The sequence below is a fragment of the Cherax quadricarinatus genome, chromosome 52 (assembly GCF_038502225.1).
Source record: "Cherax quadricarinatus isolate ZL_2023a chromosome 52, ASM3850222v1, whole genome shotgun sequence".
NCBI lineage: Eukaryota > Metazoa > Arthropoda > Malacostraca > Decapoda > Parastacidae > Cherax > Cherax quadricarinatus.
Window position 1 is genome coordinate 30,677,422 of NC_091343.1, and position 17,317 is coordinate 30,694,738.

Consider the following 17,317-nt stretch of genomic DNA (forward strand, 5'->3'; position numbering starts at 1 on the left):
TCATCGTTTATCTCTATAACCAACAATTTCAACCAGAACAATGGCTTCTATAACATAGCTGAACCACTCGCCAAGAAACTTCTTCATCGCTATCCCACATAAGAACATAGAACACTGCAGAAGGTCTACTCACAACTTGTCCAATATCCCCGCCTAGCTACCCAAGACTCTATAACCCCACCCGGTAGATCATCAGAAGCAGCATTCTCCACCTGACCTCAACATTCTGAACTATAAATACTCCCGTACCTTCCAACCCCAGGTAGATCCGTGTGTGACTTGAAAAAGCCCACTGTGTGGGTGAAACGTTGTCAATAAAGGATCACATTATACTGCATTTGTGTTTATATTTCCATTGTGTCGGTATTTTATACCATTTATTTCCAGGTCAGGTCACATTGACTTAAAGGAGGAACACGGCAACCGACCTGGTAGCACAAGCTATCAGGTCCAACTCACACCCACCCACATCCACTCATGTATTTATCCAACCTATTTTTAAAGCTACACAACGTTCTGGCCTCTATAACTGTACTCGGGAGTTTGTTCCACTCATCCACAACTCTATTACCAAACCAGTACTTTCCTATATCCTTCCTGAATCTGAATTTTTCCAACTTAAAACCATTGCTGCGAGTCCTATCTAGGCTAGATATTTTCAGCATTCTATTTACATCCCCTTTATTTATTCCTGTCTTCCATTTATACACCTCAATCATATCCCCCCTAATTCTACGTCTTTCTAGAGAGTGCAGATTCAGGGCCCTTAATCTATCCTCATAGGGAAGGTTTCTGATACATGGGATCAACTTTGTCATCCTCCTTTGTACATTTTCCAGAGAATTTATATCCATTCTGTAATACGGTGACCAAAACTGTGCAGCATAATCTAAATGAGGCCTAACCAATGATGTATAGAGTTGAAGAACAACCTGAGGACTCCTATTATTTATGCTTCTTGATATGAAGCCAAGGATTCTATTAGCTTTATTGCGAACACTTATGCACTGTTGTCTTGGTTTCAGATTACTGCTAACCAGAACTCCTAAATCTTTTTCGCAATCCGTAATATTAAGATCTACATTATTTAGTTTATATGTGGCATGGTTATTGTCCTGTCCAACATTTAGAACTTTGCATTTGTCTATATTAAACTGCATCTGCCACTTCTCCGACCACTGCATCAGTCTATTCAAATCTTCCTGGAGTGCTCGAATGTCCTCGTCAGAATGAATTCGACGGCCTATTTTGGTGTCATCGGCAAACTTGCCGATGTCGCTCTTTATGCCCTCATCTATGTCGTTTATGTAGATTGTGAACAGCAGGGGGCCCAACACCGACCCCTGTGGAACACCGCTCGTGACGCTTCCCCACTCTGATTTCTCCCCATTTATGCAAACTCTCTGCTGCCTATTTGTCAACCATGCCTCTATCCAGGAAAAAATTTCTCCTCCTATTCCATGTGCTTTAATTTTCCTCAATAGTCTCTGATCTGGGACCCTGTCAAAAGCCTTACTGAAGTCCATATACACAATATCATATTCATTACCATGATCTACCTCCTCAAATACCTTAGTGAAAAAAGTTAATAAATTCGTAAGGCAGGAACGCCCCTTTGTAAAACCATGCTGAGATTCGTTGATTAATTTATGCTTTTCAAGGTGGCTACGAACTGCCTCGGCAATTATTGATTCCATAAATTTTCCCACTATGGAGGTTAGGCTTATTGGTCTATAGTTCGAAGCTAAGGACCTGTCACCTGTTTTGAAAATAGGTATCACATTTGCCATTTTCCACTTATCTGGCACCATGCCAGTTTGTAGTGATATGTTGAAAAGATTAGCCAAAGGTGTGCTAAGCTCCTCTTTACATTCCTTTAGAACCCTTGCATACAGTTCATCAGGGCCTGGGGATTTGTTAGGTTTTAATTTATCTATTTGCCTAAGGACCATGTCACTTGTGACTCTAATCGTGCACAGTTTATTATCGTCCTGTTCTACATAATTTATCATTACTGGAATATCGCTGGTATCCTCCTGTGTAAAAACTGAGAGGAAGTATGTGTTAAAAATTCTACACATTTCCTTATCACTGTCAGTGAGCTGACCCGAGAAACTTTTGAGTGGGCCTATCTTGTCCCTGATCTTACTTCTGTATACCTGAAAGAATCCTTTTGGGTTAGTCTTCGATTCTCTTGCAACTTTAACCTCATAATCTCTTTTTGTTTTTCTAATTCCCTTTTTTATTTCTCTCTTTAACTGAATATATCGATTTCTTAATTGCCCCTCTCCTCTTTTGATTTGCCTATATATGCCTCTCTTTTGACCAATCAGATATTTTAATCTATTGTTCATCCATTTAGGATCATTTTTGTTTGATCTGATTTCCCTATTTGGAACATAATTTGACTGAGCAGCTAGAACTATGCCCTGGAAAGCATCATATCGGCAACCATCACCACCTACCTGACCCTTAGTCAGGTCATTCCAGTTCAGCCCACCTAAGTAATTTTTCAGTCCTATGAAATCAGCCAAGCGAAAGTCAGGGACGGAGACTTGATTGCCATTATTAGGGGAATTCCATGATATATTAAAACTGAGTGATTTGTGATCACTTTCCCCAAGCTCATCATTAACCTCAAGATTATTAATTAGTGTTTCCCTACTGGCAAGAACCAAGTCAAGGAGGTTATTTCCCCTAGTTGGCTCTGTCACAAACTGTTTTAAAAAACAATCCTGGATCGTATCAAGAAAGTCACTTGACTCTAAATTTCCTGTCAAATTGCTCCAGTCAATCTGTCTATAGTTGAAATCTCCCATTAGCACAACATTTTCGTATGTAGATGCCTTACGAATTTCGTCCCATAGAAGTTTACTGCACTCCCTATCAAGATTTGGGGCCCTGTAAATCACACCCAAAATTAGTTTTTCTCGGCCCTCGAGAAGCTGTAACCAAACAGATTCAGTGGCTGACGCTTCTAATTTAATATCTTGTCTAACACAACAATTTAAATTGTCTCTGACATACATCGCTACTCCACCACCTTTCCTGTTGACCCTGTCAGTGTGGAATAATTTATAGCCTTGTATGTGACATTCAGAGGGCATCTCTCTATCTTTCAGATTGAGCCAGGTCTCTGTTATAGCAATAATATCCGTTTCCTGCACTTGCAATTAATCTTAGCTCATCTATCTTATTTCTTACACTCCTGCTATTAGTATAGTAAACCTTAAGGGAGTTAGTCCCTTGCTGCCCTCTGCTGTCCCCCTTTGTTTGCTGACCTGATCTAGTGTCTTTATTTATAACTTCCTGCTGAATGCCTTTTATACATTTACTGTTTCCAACCCTAGTGTTGCAACCTGCTTGTTTCCCACACACACCCATACCTCTATCTTCCATCATCGCTTGTTCTTTCTAGGCTGGAATATTGTTGTACACTAAGAGCCCCTTTCATGCCAGGCAAAATTGCAGACCTGGAGAATATGCAGAGAAATTTCAGGGCACGTATAAGTATGATAAAGCACCTGGAAATAGTTGAAGTCTCCTGTACACTGAGGTCAGTGGTCAGTACGCTGAGGAGAGTCCGCGAGTGGCCATTCCGTTCTAAGCTCTCTGGATGATTAGTGTTGAGGGTTATAGAGCACCATGGTTTGCTCCTGTGGTGTTTTGGAATCTCAGGTTAAAGTGTTGAAGAGGAAAATAGGAGGCTGTAAATTCGCCTAGATGGACTTGGGAGTCAGTGTGAGATGAGTGAAGTCGGTGAACAACAGATATTAGATCCAGCAAATAAAACCCCCTAAATTCGATCAATATACCAACATTTGTCTTCACAAACATATAGGGTCTAAAGCCGTCAACAAACAACAAAATTCCCTAAATCAAGAAACTGCTCATGGAGTTAAATGCAATATTTGCAGCCTTCACAGAGACCCACATAAAAAATAATTTTGACAACGAAATATGGATCCCAGGTTATAACCTATTCCGATGCGACAGACTAAACAGTCAACAAGGGGGAGTTGCCTTGTACGTCACAGAGTCTCTCATTTGCTCAGAACTATTAAACATCTCAAATGAGGTAATTGGAATTTGGGCAATAAAGATTAAAAACCAACGCCTTGTCATTGTGGTTGTATACAAACCTCCGGATGCAACTTCCCAGGAATTCCAGGAACAGCTTTTGAAAATTGACCACTGTTTGGAAAATCTCCCAACTCCTGCCCCCATACATCTTGCTGTTGGGGGATTTCCAGTTGAGACATCTAAAATGGAGGAGTGTAGCAAATAATATTTTAGCAGAGATCACCTCAGAAGGCAGCTCAGATGAAAATTCACACACAAACTAGGTATTTAATCTCTACCCCAAATTCACCTTAAACCAGCAAATATTAGAGCCTACAAAACTAGAAGAGATGCAGGACTTCATCTTCACTAACAACGACCATTTGATACATAATATAATCGTATCAAAGACAATGCACTCAGATCACAACATAATAGAGGTACAGACAGGGCCGGATTAAGAAGTCTCTGGGCCTAGGCTATTCAGATTGGCGGGGCCCCTTTGAGTTACAGGTAAGCGAAGCGACCCCTTCCAGCTTGGGGGTGGGGTGGAGGGTGGTCGGTGTGAGCCTGTTTAAGGTCTAATTAAATACATTCTGGCTATTTAGATTAAATTTAATATGGAAAGTACATCAAGACAACCAAAACCATTTACCAACAGCCATTATAACTATCTTGTTAAATCATGCATTTTAAAGAGAATAAACTCAAGACAGCATAGTATTACTAGATTAGGCTATTAAAGTAGTGACATCATGTACCTATTATATTCAGCATAACCACTACAGCACTATTATTCCCTTTATAAATCACTGACCATTATTGTTATCATTGCATCATGCATAAGACTATCAGATCATATAAACTCAAGAAAGTAAAGAATTGTTTATATTCACAGGCACTTCTTAAATAAACTTTTTTCTGGATTTCATATTGGCAAAATCATCAATTATATTCTGAAAATCAATATTTCTTGTTAGTTCAGACTCAATGGTCAACAAGGCTAGGTTACACAATTTGTCTTGACTCATTGTTGAACGGAGCTGGTTTTTCACTCTTTTCAAAACAGAAAATGAATGTTCTCCTTCACAGTTAGTAGCTGGAAGTGTTAGGTAAAGGCGATACACTATGTCAACATTAGGGAAGGTTTCTGAGATACCTGCATTTCTTAAATGTTTCAAAGCAGCTGAGGGCGCACATTTTTCAGGTGGAGCTTTAGTCTGATTCATATACCCAGAAAAATGAACTATTTCTTCAAAAAATGTGTCCTGAACATCTGCTGAAAGGTGTTGTTGGAACTTTAATGCAGCTTCTCTCAATTCTGCATCTGGCATAGTAGTAATTTTGAACAGAAATCCAAACTTGTCATTGAGATTCTAGTAGATTTCTTTTCTTTTCACCAATTCTGTAATCAGTGAATCCAGAATGACGAAGTATGTAGCTGTCTTACATTTCTGCCTTGGTAGCAACACAATTTCATTGTCTGGCTCTTCAAAATTGCGTTTCCTCTTCCTTGACCGCTGATGATCAGCCCGGTAACTGTAGTCTTTCACCAGCAGTTTAGCTTTCTCTTCAAACATTTCAAAAGCTTCATCATTGCGAAGTGAGCTTACAAATTCCACTAAGCCTGCATAGAGGTTAGCACAAGTAGCCATTTCAATTTCAATTTTCTGAGGTGTCTTGTTCGTGGCATTTAACCGTTCCAGTATACAGTCCCAAAGCACACAGAGTAAGGCCAATTCAAAATCTTCCAATTTTGATGCTAAGCTGGCTGCTTCGCTTCTTGTAGTTGCTGTCTGGTCTTCATCCTCTGCTATTTGGATCAAAGCAGAACGTATTTCAGCAAAGCTGTCTTTCAAAGCATGTGTTGCATCATGCTGTGCTGACCACCTTGTTGTTGATAATGATTTGATGACATCTCCATGAATGGTTGACTTGAGTATACTCCACAGATGCGTTGAAGCAGAAAAAAAATTAAAGAGTGCTTGTAAAAGTCCAAAAAATGAAACTGCAACGACACAACACTCCGCAGCACATGACCCAACAAGATTAAGAGAATGTGCTGAGCAAGGCACATATTCAGCAAGTGGGTTGATTTGCTTGATACGGGCTTGCAATCCATTATATTTACCCGACATGTTACTTGCATTGTCGTAGCTCTGGCCACGGCAATCCATAATAGAGAGATCATGTTCAAGCAGAGTATCCTGGAGTTTACCTGGAGTTTACCTGGAGAGAGTTCCGGGGGTCAACGCCCCCGCGGCCCGGTCTGTGACCAGGCCTCCTGGTGGATCAGAGCCTGATCAACCAGGCTGTTGCTGCTGGCTGCACGCAAACCAACGTACGAGCCACAGCCCGGCTGATCAGGAACTGACTTTAGGTGCTTGTCCAGTGCCAGCTTGAAGACTGCCAGGGGTCTGTTGGTAATCCCCCTTATGTGTGCTGGGAGGCAGTTGAACAGTCTCGGGCCCCTGACACTTATTGTATGGTCTCTTAACGTGCTAGTGACACCCCTGCTTTTCATTGGGGGGATGGTGCATCGTCTGCCAAGTCTTTTGCTTTCGTAGTGAGTGATTTTCGTGTGCAAGTTCGGTACTAGTCCCTCTAGGATTTTCCAGGTGTATATAATCATGTATCTCTCCCTCCTGCGTTCCAGGGAATACAGGTTTAGGAACCTCAAGCGCTCCCAATAATTGAGGTGTTTTATCTCCGTTATGCGCGCCGTGAAAGTTCTCTGTACATTTTCTAGGTCGGCAATTTCACCTGCCATGAAAGGTGCTGTTAGTGTGCAGCAATATTCCAGCCTAGATAGAACAAGTGACCTGAAGAGTGTCATCATGGGCTTGGCCTCCCTAGTTTTGAAGGTTCTCATTATCCATCCTGTCATTTTTCTAGCAGATGCGATTGATACAATGTTATGATCCTTGAAGGTGAGATCCTCCGACATGATCACTCCCAGGTCTTTGACGTTGGTGTTTCGCTCTATTTTGTGGCCAGAATTTGTTTTGTACTCTGATGAAGATTTAATTTCCTCATGTTTACCATATCTGAGTAATTGAAATTTCTCATCGTTGAACTTCATATTGTTTTCTGCAGCCCACTGAAAGATTTGGTTGATGTCCGCCTGGAGCTTTGCAGTGTCTGCAATGGAAGACACTGTCATGCAGATTCGGGTGTCATCTGCAAAGGAAGACACGGTGCTGTGGCTGACATCCTTGTCTATGTCGGATATGAGGATGAGGAACAAGATGGGAGCGAGTACTGTGCCTTGTGGAACAGAGCTTTTCACCGTAGCTGCCTCGGACTTTACTCTGTTGACGACTACTCTCTGTGTTCTGTTAGTGAGGAAATTATAGATCCATCGACCGACTTTTCCTGTTATTCCTTTAGCACGCATTTTGTGCGCTATTACGCCATGGTCACACTTGTCGAAGGCTTTTGCAAAGTCTGTATATATTACATCTGCATTCTTTTTGTCTTCTAGTGCATTTAGGACCTTGTCGTAGTGATCCAATAGTTGAGACAGACAGGAGCGACCTGTTCTAAACCCATGTTGCCCTGGGTTGTGTAACTGATGGGTTTCTAGATGGGTGGTGATCTTGCTTCTTAGAACCCTTTCAAAGATTTTTATGATATGGGATGTTAGTGCTATTGGTCTGTAGTTCTTTGCTGTTGCTTTACTGCCCCCTTTGTGGAGTGGGGCTATGTCTGTTGTTTTTAGTAACTGTGGGACGACCCCCGTGTCCATGCTCCCTCTCCATAGGATGGAAAAGGCTCGTGATAGGGGCTTCTTGCAGTTCTTGATGAACACAGAGTTCCATGAGTCTGGCCCTGGGGCAGAGTGCATGGGCATGTCATTTATCGCCTGTTCGAAGTCATTTGGCGTCAGGATAACATCGGATAGGCTTGTGTTAATCAACTTTTGTGGCTCTCTTATAAAAAATTCATTTTGATCTTCGACTCTCAGTCTGGTTAGCGGCTTGCTAAAAACTGAGTCATATTGGGACTTGAGTAGCTCACTCATTTCCTTGCTGTCATCTGTGTAGGACCCATCTTGTTTAAGTAGGGGCCCAATACTGGACGTTGTTCTCGATTTTGATTTGGCATAGGAGAAGAAATACTTTGGGTTTCTTTCGATTTCATTTATGGCTTTTAGTTCTTCCCGCGATTCCTGACTCCTAAAGGATTCTTTTAGCTTAAGTTCGATGCTTGCTATTTCTCTGACCAGTGTCTCCCTACGCATTTCAGATATATTGACCTCTTTTAGCCGCTCTGTTATTCTTTTCCGTCGCCTGTAAAGGGAGCGCCTGTCTCTTTCTATTTTACATCTACTCCTCCTTTTTCTTAGAGGAATAAGCCTTGTGCATACATCGAGTGCCACCGAGTTAATCTGTTCTAGGCATAAGTTGGGGTCTGTGTTGCTTAGTATATCTTCCCAGCTTATATCGGTTAGGACTTGGTTTACTTGGTCCCACTTTATGTTTTTGTTATTGAAGTTGAATTTGGTGAATGTTCCCTCGTGACTAATCTCATTATGTCGGTCTGGGGCTCCGCGCATACATGACTGAACCTCAATTATGTTGTGATCTGAGTATATTGTTTTTGATATGGTGACATTTCTTATCAGATCATCATTGTTAGTGAAGATGAGGTCTAGTGTATTCTCCAGTCTAGTAGGCTCTATTATTTGCTGGTTTAAATTGAATTTTGTGCAGAGATTTAAAAGCTCGCGTGAGTGTGAGTTTTCATCAGAGCTGCCTCCTGGTGTTATTACTGCAACAATATTATTTGCTATATTCCTCCATTTTAGGTGCCTTAAGTTGAAATCCCCCAGGAGCAAGATATTGGGTGCAGGAGCTGGAAGATTTTCCAGACAGTGGTCAATTTTTAACAGCTGTTCCTGGAATTGCTGGGATGTTGCATCCGGAGGCTTGTAGACTACCACAATGACTAGGTTTTGGTTCTCGACCTTTACTGCTAAAACTTCAACTACATCATTTGAGGCATTTAGCAGTTCTGTGCAAACAAGTGACTCTGCAATGTACAGGCCAAATCCCCCCTTTTGCCTGTTCACTCTCACATCTGTATAGGTTGTAACCTGGGATCCATATTTCGTTGTCCAAGTGATCCTTTATGTGGGTCTCAGTGAAAGCCGCGAACATTGCCTTTGCCTCTGCAAGCAGTCCACGGATGAAAGGTATTTTGTTGTTTGTTGCTGGCTTTAGACCCTGTATATTTGCCAAGAAGAATGTTATCGGACTGGTGGTATTGTTGGTACTGGGGGGGGATTTTTTTTCCGGCATTAGTATCTGTACCTGTTGGTTTGGAGTGGAGGCCATCGACTGTGGTTCCACTCCAGGAATGACTGGATTTGGTGTACGATTTCTGCCATTTCCTGCCAGTTTTTTTCCTTCCTGGCACTAAAAAAACCTCTCCCTCTTGAGTGGCTGTGGCTACTACAGCCATTCATCATTGTTTCTCCATCATGGCCTGAAAGAGGAATGAATTTTATAAAGCGCTCTACAGGCTTACCACTTGAGTCGACAAAGCGAACAATGAATGTCAATTGATCTGTATGTGAAATATCTGGTGTTGAATCTACACTTATTGCAAAGTATTTTTCAGTTTTCACAGCTGCTATGATGTTATTGAGGACCTTCTTAGTCATCAGTTCAATAAATTCATTGCGTATAGTAGATGACATGTAAGATACAGTGCCTCTTCCTGCATTCCCAAGGCGTGACACATGATTTGCTAAGAATGGATCGAATTGTGCTAACAGTTCTATGATCCCTAGGAAATTCCCATTGTTTTCCGAACCAAAAACCTCATTTTCTCCACGGAAAGCAAGTCCTCTTAGAGCTAAGAATTTTACAACAGCAACAACTCTTTCTAGAACTTTTCTCCAATAAGTGCGCTCTTTTCCAGTTTGATTTTCCAAATGAGAAACCAATAAGCCTTTTTTCTGTGCACGAAATACACTAGCTAAAATGCAGCTCCTGTGAGTGGAGCTGTTTTCATGTTCCTCGAAACGCTTGGAATTTTTCCAGTCATTGAACCCCTGTGTGAAGGTATCTTCTTTGGTAGAAAATAGCTTGCATGCTGAACAGTACACTTTTCCTGAGCTTTCAGAGTATACCATCCATGATCTTTTCACATTTTCTGGATTTGCAAGCTTCCTATACAACATAGATGACTTTAAACAACGACGACTTCCATCATCATAAATCCTTGCTATTTCCTAAAGTCAATGTTCAGAGTTTGACTGAAGTTTTCTGCAATGAAAGCATTACGTAGAGAATCTGGGATTACATTTGGCCATGAGGCAGGATCTTTTAAGACAAATCCTGTGGATGAAATGTCCGTTGAGACATTGAGAGGAGACACAAAAGAAGTAGATGCTGGCTGAGAAATAATGGAAGAGGGCTTCCTGTGTGATCTGACGTATCTGCAGATTCAACTGTACTGGTAGCATCAGAAACTGTTTTCGTGAGCATGTCTGTGATCTTTCTGCAGCTTCCTACATCTTTCTTTTTCTGTTCTTCTTCTTGAATTTTCTTCTTTCTTTTCTGTGACCCACTCGCATAAGAACGTCCAACATCACGTTCACGAGATGCCATAATGAGGATGTATCATTGTCTGTAATCATGCAAATACAAATTTTTCATTATCAATTATTATTAATTTTTTAATTATTATTAATTTTTTTTTCTGTCAATTGGGGGGATATGGCCCTTGTAGCCCCCTTTCCTCTGGTTGTGCATCTAAACGTTACCAGAAAGGAGTCATATACAGAACTTTTACCATAGATTAGGTTAGTGATTTGGGCTACGAATATTTTACTAATTCATCCTCCTTGACCTCCAATTTACTTAAACAGAAATCATACTGAGTCCAAGAACAATGCACAATGGTATTTATATTACCATTTTCATAACTAAACTAATCATTATGTTTTGCATGATATATGGCCTACCACCATAGATAAGGACATGAGAATTAAAGAATGCAGGGACAATTTTCAGTTTCACCCAACCAACGATTTTCTGATGTGGCTTATGTGTTTCTGGGGAAATGTGTAGTAAATTAATTGATGTTCTACATCACTTCTGTCGCAACTTGAAAACTAAGCATTTGCGACGGAAGTGATGTAGAACATCAATCAATTGAGATCTGTTATTGAAATGATAAAGACTTAAAGACAGGACAAAGTGCTTTTAAAACCTACAAACGGAAGTCAGTTTGCGTTTTTAGGTTTTTCTTTACAGTATTTTTACCAAAAATGCGTCTTTACTGGTCCATGCGTCTTTACTGGTCCATGCGTCTTTACTGGTCCATGCGTCTTTAAGTAACCCTATAATCAGGTACCTCCCTTAACATTTAGAGGCGAAAACAAACATTTATCCATACACATCAATGTCTATCAACAACACTTCAGTTAATTTGTCACAGTACAAGTCTAGATAACGTGTAATTACTACAGAAAATTGGAGAGGAATCTCCCATACTCAGCCATTAGCGGGAAAACACAGCTGTTCTGATGTAAACAAAGGCGTGTTGAGTGTTGCCATCTATGGTTAGGTTTATTTATTTTTATTTTATTTTATTTCATTATTTATTTTTGTTTTGATTAATTTTTAAAAATCAATTTTACTCTCCAAACACTTGAACTTTTTAGGTAGGGACCCCTTTGCACTTGCACCATGTGTGCAGTCTTGGATGAGCCCCTGAACCCCTTGGACCGCGGGGCCCCCAAATGCGCAGGGCCCGAGGCAAATGCCTAGTTTGCCTATGCGGTAATCCAGCCCTGGGTACAGACATGTATGCACAGGGCTCCGGACCAGCAAAATGTGAGCAGTCATGAAGGTCTCTTCACAAAATTCAACTTCAGTAAAAAAAAATACAATGGGAACAAGTCAACCATGTCCAAAATGAAACAAGCTGGGAAGATATCCTAAACAACATAAATCCAAACCTTTGCTTAGAAAAAATAAACTCTGTGGTTCTTGAAATCTGCTCAAGGCACATTCCAAAAAGAATGAGAAGATGGAAACTAGAAAATGAGAGATGCTTCCTATACAGACGAAGGTGAAGAATCAAAGAGCTGCTGAGAGGGGCCAATATATATGAAATACAAATGCAGGCACTGGTCAATGAAATAGCCAATATTGAACTTAAGCTGAAGAAATCTTACAGGGGACAAGAATTGCAGGAAGAACTAAAAGCCATAAAGAAAATTGAAAAAAAAAAAAAATTTCTTCTCTTATGCCAAATCTAGGGGAAAAACAACATCCAGTATTTGGCCCCTGCTTAGGCGAAATGAGACATACACAGATGAAAGCCAAAAAAAAAAAATAAGTGAGATACTGAAGGCTCAGTATGATTCAGTTGTCAGCGAGCCGCTACCCAGACTAAGGGTCGACAATACAAATGAATTCTTTGTCAATGAAACCCAAAATTTGGTTATCTCAAAAATCTCTGATATTATTCTAACACCAAGAGAATTTGAAAAGTCAATAAATGACATGCCCATGCACTCTGCCCCAGGCCCAGACTCATGGAACTCAATGTTCATCATGAATTGCAAGAAGCCCCTGTCACGTGCCTTCAGCATTCAATGGAGAGGGAGCATGGACACAGGGGTCATCCCACACTCATTAAAAACAACAGACATAGCCCAATTCTACAAAGATGGCAGTATAACAATTGCAAAGAACTACAGACCGATATGACTAACATCCTATACCGTAAAATCTTCGAAACAGTTCTAAGAAGCAATATCGCCAGCCTCCTAGATACACATCAGTTACACGGCTCAGGTCAGCATGGGTTTAGAAAAGGTCTCTCCTGCCTGTCCCAGCTACTGGACCACTATGACAAGGTCCTGGATGCTGAAGAAGTTAAACAAAATGCAAATGTAGTATACAAAGGCTTTGCAAACGCCTTTGACAAGTGTAACCAAAGTGTAATAATACATGAATTGGGTGATAAAGGAATAACAGGAAAAGTTGGCAGATGGATCTATAACTTCCTGACAAATGGAACACAAAGAGTAACAGTAAACAGAGTAAAGTCTGAGACAGCTACAGTGAAAAGCTCTGATCCACAAGGCACAGTACCCCGGGTCAGGTTCGAGTCCTTCTGTGGACGTAGAGGGGCCACCGCCTTCGAGGTATCTAGTTCCCCTAACAGTTTCTTCACCCCTCTACTTGATTGTGTTCAGTATGTCCAGCACTTGCTGGTGCACCCTATCACCTCGGTTTGCTGGGAGCCTCTCTGACTCCACTGTGAATGCCTCCCGGAATCTTGAGCTGATCTCCTCGCATACTTCCTGGTGTGTGTGTTTACACTCACCGAGTTGTGGTTGTAGGGGTCGAGTCACAGTTCTTGGTTCCGCCTCTTCACTGCTCCATGAGCAGTCACTCTTCCTGCTCCATGAGCTTTATCCTACCTCTTGTGTTTGTGTGTGTACTCACCTAGTTGTGGTTACAGGGGTCGAGTCATAGCTCCTGGCCCCGTGTGTGTGTATGTGTGTGTGTGTGTGTGTGTGTGTGTGTGTGTGTGTGTGTGTGTGTGTGTGTGTGTGTGTGTGTGTGTGTGTGTGTGTGTGTGTGTGTGTGTGTGTGTGTGTGTGTGTGTGTGTGTGTGTGTGTGTGTGTGTGTGTGTGTGTGTGTGCGTGAAGGAGAGGATGGGGCTGAATGAAGCAACATACCAGTGATACTGTTGGTGATACTGTTTTCGAATGTATATGTTTAATAGAATAATAACTACACCTCTGACTGTTGCTGCTGCTTGTGGTGCTCCTGTGGTGATGCTACTGCTGCTGGCACTGCTGCTGTGGTGATGCTACTGCTGCTGGCACTGTTGCTGTGGTGTAGCTACTGCTGCTGGCACTGCTGCTGTGGTGTAGCTACTGCTGCTACTACTGCTGCTGCTGCTACTACTGCTGCTGCTGCTACTACCGCTGCTGCTGCTACTACTGCTGCTGCCTACACCGACCTCAAAGAGTACTTACCGTCAACACAGCTGCTGCAACTCACGCCACGTATCACAGCTCAGATAATACTCTTGCCACCACATTGAATATTGCCACAATATCAAATATTTTGTATTTCGAAGTTTTAGTTAAATATTGCTACTGTAAATGTTATTTTTATTATTAAATATGTTAAATATGTTAAAGAAAAAAAAGCTAAGAGAAATATTGTTAGTCAGCTGAGAGTAAATATAAATATTTATTGTTTTACTTTATTGATAGAAACAACAATAATATTAGAGGAAAAGTTGAAGAAAATTGGAGATGATGATGAAGAAAATTAGTTGTACAAGAATTATAGTATGTACATGACAAAAGCCTCTTGTATAATAATAAAATTAACTTAAAATTAACTAATAATAATAATAATAATAATAATAATAATAATAATAATAATAATAATAATAATAATAAAATACATAGTTTATTTGGACATGATACATAGTTGTACAAGGAATTATAGTAGTTGGGTGTACATGACAAAAGCCTCTTGTATGCAGAGCATTATGTGCAGGCTTAAAATTAACTTAAAATTAACTAAGCAATGTACCTCTGTAAGTGTGCTCAAATTACAAATAAATAAATAAATAAATAAATAAATAAATGATAGATTCAGTGGTAAAAATTACCGTAAACAATTTACAATATGAAGTACAATTGAGTATTTGAAACAATGAAATTTGAACATTTCGATTTTGAAGCATTATAGTTGTGAATTTGTGGCATTACAATGTATAACAAACAAGATGATTAATTTACTGTATGTTGTCTTGAAGTTTAAAACTTTAAGTAATTGGGAGACTTATTGGTAAAGTTAAATATTGAGAGTTGATTATTTAGTCCTGGGTGAGTAAGTGGTTTTTTAGAAGAGTCTTAAATTGATTTTCAGACCTGGTTGTTTTAGTATTTTCTGGTAATGAATTCCAAATTTTGGGGCCCTTTATGTGCATAGAGTTTTTACACAGTGTGATATAGACACGTGGTACATTAAAAAGAGATCTGTGTCTTGTGTTATGGTCGTGTGTCCTGTTAAGGTTGGTGAGAAGTTTGAGTGGAGGGTTTATGTTTGTGTGTATTGTTCTATGTATGAAACAGACACATGAATAAGTGTGGATGTTCTTTATGGTGAGCAAATTTAGACTTTTGAATACTGGTGGAGTATGCTGTCGCAGCCTTTTGCTGGGTTATTAGTGGCCTTAGGTGATTTAATGTTGTTGATCCCCATGAACAAATTCCATATGTAAGATAAGGGTAGATGAGTGAGTGATACAGTGCAAGGAGAGCTGATTGTGGAACATAGTACCATATCTTTGATAGTATGCCTACTGTCTTAGAGATTTTCTTGGAAATTTGTTGTATATGTGTCTGGAATTAGATGCGACTGTGTTTAGTGTTATGTTAAGTGGAACATTTGCAGCTCTGGTTCCAAACTGAATGAAATAGGTTTTATCAGTATTTAGGGTAAGTTTATTAGTCATCATCCAGGGAGATATTTTCTGCAATTCAGCATTGGCAGTGTTGGCGAGTATGACTGTTTGGTTGTGAGAAGACGTATGTTGTGTCATCTGCAAATAATGTGGGTTTGAGTAGCTGTGATGCATTTGGTACGTCATTAATGTAGAAGAGAAAGAGGAGTGGTCCAAGGACGCTTCCCTGTGGGACTCCTACTGTGATTGGTTGTGTGGAAGAGTTTGCACTATTTGCGTACATGTATTGGCTTCTGTTACTAAGGTATGACTTTAGGTAGTTGAGGAAGTGGCCTCTTGTACCATAGTGTGTTAATTTAGTGTGCAGTAGTTCATGGTCGACTGTATCAAAAGCTTTACGTAAGTCAATGAAAATTCCCAGTGAGACTTCTTTCTTCTCGAGAGCGTCATATATTAGTTCCAGCATATGTATAATAACATCATTTGTGCATTTGTAACAGCCTGGTTGATCAGATCCTGGTACACAATGAGGCCTGGTCTCAGACCGAGCCGCGGTGGCGTTGACCCCCGAAACCTTCTCCAGGTAAACTCCAGGTAATGGTCAGTCACATAGATCACATTTCCTGCCCATTATGAAGTTAGAACCGAACAACAACAAAACCTCTTAACCAAGTTTGCATAATTTTAGGCATTGAGATGCTGCCATGAAATTTATTTGTTTTATTAACACAACGTCCGTCTCCCACCAAGGCAGGGTGGCCCGAAAAAGAAAAACTTTCATCATCATTCACTCCGTCACTGTCTTGCCAGAAGTGCACTTACACTACAGTTATAAAACTGCAACATTAACACCCCTCCTTCAGAGTGCAGGCACTGTACTTCCCATCTCCAGGACTCAAGTCCGGCCTGCCGGTTTCCCTGAATCCCTTCATAAATGTTTCCGTGTTACACTCCAACAGCACGTCAAGTCCTTAAAACCATTTGTCTCCATTCTCCTTGCTTATTAGATATTTGCATTAACAAGTAGATGTACACGTGTACGTATTACAGTAGACACTGAATATATTTCCTCTTTAAATGGCTAGACCAAGAAAAGGCTGTGAATCTTGATAGTCGAGCACAAGAAGAAGATATAAAAGAAGAAGAAGAATTCATTGTTGTAACCCTGAAGGAATAATAACGGAATATTATGCAAGATAAATAAAGAAAAAAAGTGTGGTTTCAAGTCCTCGAATCAAGAGCTTCTCACCAGTATCAAGGCACCTGCTTCTCACCAGTATCAAGGCACCTGTGCAAGTGTTTGCTCACTTTCTTGAAGCTCCAGCAACCTTGAACATTGTACTCACCAAATAAGTAAGAAAGTTTCTGAGTGATTATACTTACACTGGTTCCCACAACCAGTCCACCGAAGTTACTCATTATGAATCACCAGCAGTAAGACTTGCCCATAAGTCTCACCCTGATTAGGATCCACCTACGACAGTCAGTTAACTCGCAGGTACCTACTTACTTCTAGGTGAACTGAAAGTAGATCTGTCCAGACATCTCAATCTGCCCAAGAAAGGAGATCTGCCTATACATCTCATTCTGCCCAAGATGTTACCCACACTAGTTTACCTGGTTACTGTTAGGTGAAATATAACGACAGGGATAAAGAGAGTTATACATGTTGCCTTCCGTAGAAAGCAAGACACTGGACCTCTCTTGACGAGTATGACTGATTAGATACAGTGAAGTACAAAGGAATACAGTAGTTAAAGTGCAACATGCCAAAGCCCCTTGTATGCAGAG

General features: G+C 40.5%; 1 protein-coding gene across 1 annotated transcript in view; it reads right to left on the reverse strand.

Annotated features, from left to right (window-relative positions):
• Window positions 1–14,074, reverse strand: part of LOC128696866 (digestive cysteine proteinase 2) — a 36,378-nt gene extending 22,304 nt beyond the window's left edge. Inside the window, exons 1-2 of the mRNA XM_070096222.1 lie at window positions 13,941–14,074; window positions 13,837–13,876 (exon numbers count right to left, since the gene is read on the reverse strand). The gene's annotated coding sequence lies outside the window, so the exon portion shown is untranslated. The remainder of the gene's footprint in view (window positions 1–13,836; window positions 13,877–13,940) is intronic.
• Window positions 14,075–17,317: the final 3,243 nt, after the last annotated feature.